Source organism: Berghia stephanieae, chromosome 15 (assembly GCF_034508935.2).
Source record: "Berghia stephanieae isolate SIO BIC M18660-M18661 chromosome 15, UCSD_Bste_1.3, whole genome shotgun sequence".
NCBI lineage: Eukaryota > Metazoa > Mollusca > Gastropoda > Nudibranchia > Aeolidiidae > Berghia > Berghia stephanieae.
This window is the reverse complement of record NC_088374.1, coordinates 20,250,914-20,258,413: the sequence shown is the minus strand read 5'-3', so window position 1 is coordinate 20,258,413 and position 7,500 is coordinate 20,250,914. Positions and strand designations below refer to the sequence as shown.

At 38.6% G+C, this 7,500-nt stretch overlaps 3 protein-coding genes across 16 annotated transcripts in view; 1 reads left to right on the top strand and 2 right to left on the bottom strand.

Annotated features, from left to right (window-relative positions):
• The window catches only part of LOC144960467 (uncharacterized), a 16,112-nt gene extending 15,894 nt beyond the window's left edge, over positions 1–218 (bottom strand). The window contains exon 1 of the mRNA XM_078893579.1: positions 1–218. This exon is cut by the window's left edge and continues 24 nt beyond it. The gene's annotated coding sequence lies outside the window, so the exon portion shown is untranslated.
• Positions 1–374, bottom strand: part of LOC144960466 (uncharacterized) — a 16,268-nt gene extending 15,894 nt beyond the window's left edge. Inside the window, exon 1 of one of the 2 annotated variants that reach the window (XM_078893578.1) lies at positions 253–374. The gene's annotated coding sequence lies outside the window, so the exon portion shown is untranslated. Of the gene's footprint in view, positions 1–211 lie in introns of both variants that reach the window. The other variant, XM_078893577.1, reaches the window with a different exon arrangement.
• LOC144960623 (uncharacterized) overlaps positions 1–7,500 on the top strand; it is a 116,956-nt gene that overhangs the window by 79,223 nt on the left and 30,233 nt on the right. The window lies entirely within an intron of this gene.

Sequence of the window (7,500 nt, the reverse complement as noted above, 5' to 3'; positions counted from 1 at the left end):
GCTTCTATTTTTCTTTCTTGTTTTGTCTGGCACCTTTCATACACACTTGTTCAGATCTTCTTTAGTTTACACCGGTGCCTGCTCCTTAGTTTCTTAATTTGATTAGATATAGAACCTGACTTAGAATCAAAGCCACTATAAATGAATGAAATAGAATCTTAATAAATGAATAAATGGTGACTGAATTAAAAAAACACCAAGTTAAGTTTACATTATTTCATAGACTTTGAATAAATATTAAATTCAAAATACTTCTTCAATCTAATATTTTCAAGATTGATAAGTTGAAGTTATAAGAAAAAATATATATCGCTCATGCACAAGTGATGGACAAGAAATTATGATTTTCTGAAATGCACACATAACGATAAATCTATTGAGGAAATGTGAGATGTATGATGTCATCACATGCCGCCATTATTATTGATCTGTCAATGAAATAATCAGCCAATCAGAATTAAACTGTGGGTTGTGAGACGTGATGGGGATTTTAAAATGATTATTGATTGTATTGGTGACGTGTAGTTTCGTTCGCGACATTAGCGAGTTAACGATTACGATCGACCAACGAAAAGGAAGAAAACCAAGGATATGTCCTGAGACGTCGCTTCACGAAATCAGGGGCGCGAACAAGATACTGTCTTCAGACCTTATCGTGCACCGGGCTTCGTGTAGCAACGGCTGAAGACAGATCCTGGTTTTCTTCCACCACGTTGGTCTGGTCGATCGTGTATAGATTCGGGGAACGCAGTCGTTAACTTGCCATTAGCAGACAATTGCTGCACCCCCCAACCCCCAACCCCCAACCCAACCCCCAACCCCCAACCCAACCCCCAACCCCCAACCCAACCACCAACCCCCAACCCCCAACCCAACCCCCAACCCAACCCCCAACCCAACCCCCAACCCCCAACCCAACCCCCAACCCCCAACCCAACCCCCAACCCAACCCCCAACCCCCAACCCAACCCCCAACCCCACCCCCAACCCCCAAACATCCCAAAAATGTCTTCCTCGACTGGGATTGAACCCCAGAGCTTCTGATAACCGATAATCAGAAGGTCTGAGGTTCGATTCCCAGTCGAGTAAGACTGATTTGATTGGGATGTTTTTTGTGTGTGTTGTTTTGTTGTTTTTTTTTTGTTTTTTTTTTGGTGTGTTTTCCTTCCTTGTTTTGCCTGGCACCGTGTCACGCATATCTGTCAGATCTTTATGTCTAAATAAGCTTGATGCTTAAACATTCAAATTAATTGAGTTTTTATATAGCGCAATATCCACTAAACGTCCTCAAAGCGCTTTACAAGGGGTCCCTGGTCAACAGCAACATTTAAAATGAAGTTAGGCGATATTACATTTTTTGGGACAAAGACAACGCTGTTAACGGCCAGGTACTCATTTTACACCTGATTACGGTGAGAGAATGTGAGTAAAGAGCCTTTTCCAAGGACTCAACTATGCGCCGAGCGCGAGGCTCGAACCCAGGACCTTCCGATCCGAAAGCGAGTGTCATACCACTAGACCACATAACCGCACTATATGTTAGTGCTAGGACGAGACATAACGTCTGTTAGGCGATATTACATTTTTTTTTTTTTTGACAGAGACAAAGATTATAACGGCCAGGTATTCATTTTACACCTGAGTATGTTGAGATAATGGGAGTAAAGAGCCCTTTTTGCAAAGCCTCAACAATGCGGGAGCGAGGCTCGAACGTCTTAACCTTCCCATCCGATGACGAGTGCCCAATCACAAGACGGCATAGCCTGAAAGCACCTAAACATATTACCGTTTTGAAGTGGCGGGATTACAATAATAATAGAACAAGGATTGTTGAAAATTCTGGTCCCGCCTCTGTGTACTTGGGTAAGGCACTTTACACACATTACCTCTCTTGATTCAAGTCTGAATGAGTACCTGACTAATGGTCAGTAAACGTATATTGTGTTAGTGTTAGTCTTTAAAAAATGGACGCCTAAATTGCGAGTTGTACTGTTCTACAGGGAAATATTTTTTTGTTCCAAATTGCCTTCTGGATGGAGTGATTGAAACATTTTGATGCGCATTGAACATGGTAAATCGGTGCAAATTCTCTATACCAATATCATATGTGACCCACCGTATCGAAGCGGTATTATGTCGGGATTCACTCGGTAAGGGAAATTCAATTCATAGCCACAAATTTCCAACTTGGGTTTAATTTCTCTACGTTATGCTGGAGTATAAAGACTATTTTTTGCATTGCAAAAACTTCTAAGCTCCAATTTCTCATCAGTCTATCTCTAAAATCACTTTTTGGGGTCTGAATCATCCCGACATAATACTGTTTTGAGGCGGAGGGTCACATATTGTGTGAGTGTTAGTCTAAAAAAAATGGACGCCTAAATGGCGACTTGTACTGTTGTAAATTTTTGTCCAAATTGCCTTCTGGATGGAGTGATTGACACATTTTGATGCGCATTGAACATGGTAAATCGGTGCAAATTCTCTATACCAATATTATATTGAATTATGCGGTTGACACCAGGAGCGAAGGTGGCTTGCTTGAAAAGATTATTAAAATCTTACAAAACTTCCAATCTATTGATTTTGCCCATCCAATTCGTATCCAATTATGTATTTGTGACCCTCCGTCTCGAAACGGTATTATGTCGGGATGATTCAGACCCCAAAAAGTGAATTTAGAGATAGAATGATGAGAAATTGGAGCTTAGAAGTTTCTGCAATGCAAGAAATAGTCTTTACACTCCAGCATAACGTAGAGAAATTAAACCCAAGTTGGATATTTGGGGCTATGAATTCAATTTCCCTTACCGAGTGGATCCCGACATAATACCGCTTTGATACGGTGGGTCACATTTAGACCGAGAACGCAGGTGGCGTGTTTGTAACAATTATTAAAATCTTGTAAACCTTCCATTTCATCGATCCTGTCTTGGAGAAACCCCTCTGAAAACGTTTTGAAATTGTCACGAAGTATTTTCCCCTCCAAGGCATAGCTTTACATTTACACGAGACAATTGATTGTTGATAAAGCAAGTGTCAAGCAATATATATTGATATGCATAATAATATTATCTAAAAAATAAAATAATAAAAAAGACTCATTGTTAACGGATCAAGGTCATTAAAAACTTGAGCTTTTATATAGCGCAATATGCGGCTATTTCGGATCGGCGCATAGTTGAGTCCTTGGAAAAGGCTTTTTACTAAAATTCTCTCACCGTACTCAGGTGTAAAATGAGTACCTGGTCGTTAACAGCATTGTCTTTGTCCGAAAAATTGTAATATCGCCTAACAGGCGTCATGTCCCGTCCTACATGTTAAATGTTGCTGTTGGCCAGGGACCCCTTGTAAAGCGCTTTGAGCACATTTAGTGGATATTGCGCTATATAAAGCTCAATTTTTTTTTTTTAGAAATTTAACATCCATTAAAGTACACAGAGAGCTTTACAAAGGGTCGTAGACCAACAGCAACAGGTAACATGTAGAAAGAGATATGATACTATTGCAGTTTGTTTTTTGTTGTTTTTTTTTTCGGACAGAGACAACGTCATAAACGGCGAGATATTCATTTACCCCTGAGTACTACGAGAGAGTGTTGGTAAAGAGCATTTTCCAAGGTCTCAACTACCCGCCGAGCGAGGCTCGAACCCACGACCTTCCGATCTAAAAGCGAGTGTCATACCCCAAGACTACATAGTGTGCGGCTATGTGGTCTAGTGGTATGACACTCGCCTTCGGATCGGAAGGTCCTGGGTTCGAGCCTTGCGTTTGGCGCATAGTTGAGTCCTTGGAAAAGACTTTTTACTCACATTCTCTCACCGTACTCAGGTGTAAAATGAGTACCTGGCCGTTAACAGCGTTGTATTTGTCCGAAAACTTGCAATATCGCCTAATAGGCGTTATGTCCCGTCCAACTTGTTAAATGTTGCTGTTGACAAGGGACCCCTTGTAAAGCGCTTTGAGCACATTTAGTGGATATTGCGCTATATAAAAGCTCAATTGAATTGAATCGATAGAGTCCTATATTTGAGAGTTTTCTGACAAGAGGACTGACGTTCATTTTAATTGATCGATATAATTATATCTTTGAAGTAGGGGTTTTCATGCAAAACTTTGAAATCGTGTACTTTTAGAGTGTGTCGTACGACATATTATAATTAAAGGCTCTATAATTCTATTTTTTCACCCCCTATAATTTAAGTAATTTGATCATACTGTCAAAGGGAATTGATTATTGAGAATAGTATTAAAAAACAATTTTCTTCAAAGAGCGATAGAATTTCCTTTGGCAATTATAATACTGTTAGACTTGATACAGCATTATAATTTGATCTTGACTTATTTCAAGGAATGAGATGTAGAAGAGAGGAAGATGAAGTAGTACTATTAGTAGAAGTAGTTGTAGTAAAAGTAGCTATAGTAGTAGTGGTAGTTGTAGTAGTAGTTGTAGTAGTAGTAGTAGTAGTAGTAGTAGTAGTAGTAGTAGTAGTAGTAGTAGTAGTAGTCGTAATAATGATAATAATAGTAGTAGTAGTAGTAGTAGTAGTAGTAGTAGTAGTAGTAGTAGTAGTAGTAGTAGTAGTAGTAGTAGTAATAGTAGTAGTAGTCGTAGTAGTAATAATAATAATAATAATAGTAGTAGTAGTAGTAGTAGTAGTAGTAGTAGTAGTAGTAGTAGTAGTAGTAGTAGTAGTAGTATTTTTATTATTATTATTACTATTATTATTATTATTATTATTATTAGTAGTAGTAGTAGTAGTAGTAGTAGTAGTAGTAGTAGTAGTAGTAGTAGTAGTAGTAGTAGTAGTAGTAGTAGTAGTAGTAGTAGTAGTAGTAGTAGTAGTAGTAGTAGTAGTAGTAGTAGGATGAGGAGGATGAGGAGGAGGAGTATTTCAACAATCATCACAACAACAACCACCACCACAATAACAACCACCCCCACCACACCAACCGCCACTACCACCATCACAACAAAAAGCACAACCACCACCACCACCACCACAACAACAACCACCACCAACACCACCACAACAACCACCACAATCATCAGAGTACCAATTACCTCCGCCATGACTACGCATGCAGGCATGTAAGGGAATGAAATGCCTCTGAGGATTTTAATTTTCCTTTGATGTTCTGTTTTATTAAATGTCAATATTGATTGTTTTTTATAAAATCTGAGTGCACGCTCTAGGGTTTCTTGAAACTTTATAATTTAACCTTTAACCTTATCATTGTAGTATTGTGCGTGTATATGGTCTAGTGGTATGACACTCGCTTTTGGATCGGAAGGTCCTGGGTTCGAGCCTCGCTCGGCGCATAGTTGAGTCCTTGGAGAAGGCTCTTTACTCACATTCTCTCAGGTGTAAAATGAGTACCTGGCCGTTAACAGCGTTGTCTCTGTCCCAAAAATTTATAATATCGCCTGACAGGCGTCATGTCTCGTCCTGCATGTTTTGTGTTGCTGTAGGCCAGGGACCCCTGGTAAAGCGCTTTGAGCACGTTTAGTGGATATTGCGCTATATAAAATAAAGATCTATCTATCTATCTCTCTATCTCTCTCCCTCTCTCTCTCTCTCTCTCTCTCTCTCTCTCTCTCTCTCTCTCTCTTTCCTTCTTTCTCTGTGTTTGTGTGTGAGAGTATGTGTAAGTAGCTCACATTGCGGCGCTGCATTGCGGCTGACGCTGGGTTATTCCAGTCTTCCCTTGGAATAGACCCTAAAGACAAATTTCCCCTTGGGGATGAATAAAGGGAATTTTATTTTATTTTGTTTTTATTTATTTATTTTTTATAACGAAATTGATGTCACCCCGCTTTTTGTAATTGTTTTAGCCAGCCATTTGTATGAGTAGTTCTCACTAAATTTTATCATTCAGATTATTGATAGAACGATCTTGACGTCACTTAGTTCTTTGTTATTGTTTTTTTTTTTTTTTTTTTTTTGGTTTTTTTTTTTTTGCCATCCGCGTTTATGAGTGATCCTCACTAAACTGTATTAACCAGACTATAAACGTTGAAGATTACAGTTTTGTGTGTTGGTCCGTTATACTTCCGGATGGCAATGCTGTGAGCTTCTTAGGCAAGCGCATACTATATATATATATATATATATATATATATATATATATATATATATATATATATATATATACGTTTAAGGTTGCACACAGATTTGTGTGTTGGTCCCGTATAGATAGTTCGAAGAAGACGTCACTCAGGTCTTTGTTATTGTTTTTTGCCATCCGCGTTTATGAGTAATGCTCACTGAACATTATTAACCCGACTATAAACGTTCATGGATACACAGTTTTGTGTGTTGATCCGTTATACTTCCGGATGGTAATGTTATGAGCTTCTTAGCCAAGCGCATACTATCTATAAGCGGCTGGCGGATCATTTTGAATGTCAATAGTCTGAGAGACTTTTATGAGAAGAAATCGCCCGACTGGATATTAGAAAATGCGAACACCCGTGCCAAATTATATCAAATGTATTCCATATAGGTAGAATAAATTTGACGTCACTCAGGTCAGTTATTGTTTTTTTGCCTTCCACGTTTATGTGTAACTCTCACTTAACTGTAATATCCAAATTATAAAAGTGCATGGTTGCACATAGTTTTGTTTGTTGGTCCGTTATACTTCCGGATGGCAATGTTGTGAGCTCCTCAGCCAGACGCATTCTATATATGTGACCCTCCGTCTCAAAACGGTATTATGTCGGGATGATTCAGACCCCAAAAAGTGAATTTAGACATAGAATGATCAGAAATTGGAGCTTAGAAGTTTTTGCAATGCAAGAAATAGTCTTTATACTCCCCCATAACGTACAGAAATTAAACCCAAGTCGGATATTTGTGGCTATGAATTCAATTCCCCGTCCCGATTGGATCCCGACATAATACCGCTTTGATACGGCGGGTCACATATAAACATTATGAGCGAGAGGATGTTGACCGACCTGACACGAACTGACCTAGAAAGATAAGATAAGATAAGTTATAATTTATTGATCCTGAATGGAAATTATCACAGTGTTACACATCATTCATCATTATATTAGCACATATTTATACACTCTCATGAACTATTTGATGAAAATACGTAGCTAATTAAAAGCAAAATAAACATCAAATATAATAAAATGAAATAAAATATCCATAAAATTTGCAGCAGTTACAAGCAATGCTATAAAAATTGGACATGAAAGTAGAGCAGAGTTATAATAATGGATTTGTATTGTAACTAGAATTTTGAAAATAGATTGTGAAGGATTGAACATAGTCAACCCAGATACTTATTGTCGGCTATGTGGTCTAGTGGTATGACACTCGTTTTCGGATCGGAAGGTCCTGGGTTCGAGCCTCGCGCTTGGCTCATTGTTGAGTCCTTGGAAAAGGCTCTTTACTAACATTCTCTCAGCGTACTCGGGTGTAAAATGAGTACCTGGCCGTTAACAGCGTTGTCTTTGTCCGAAAAATTGTAATATCGCATTAC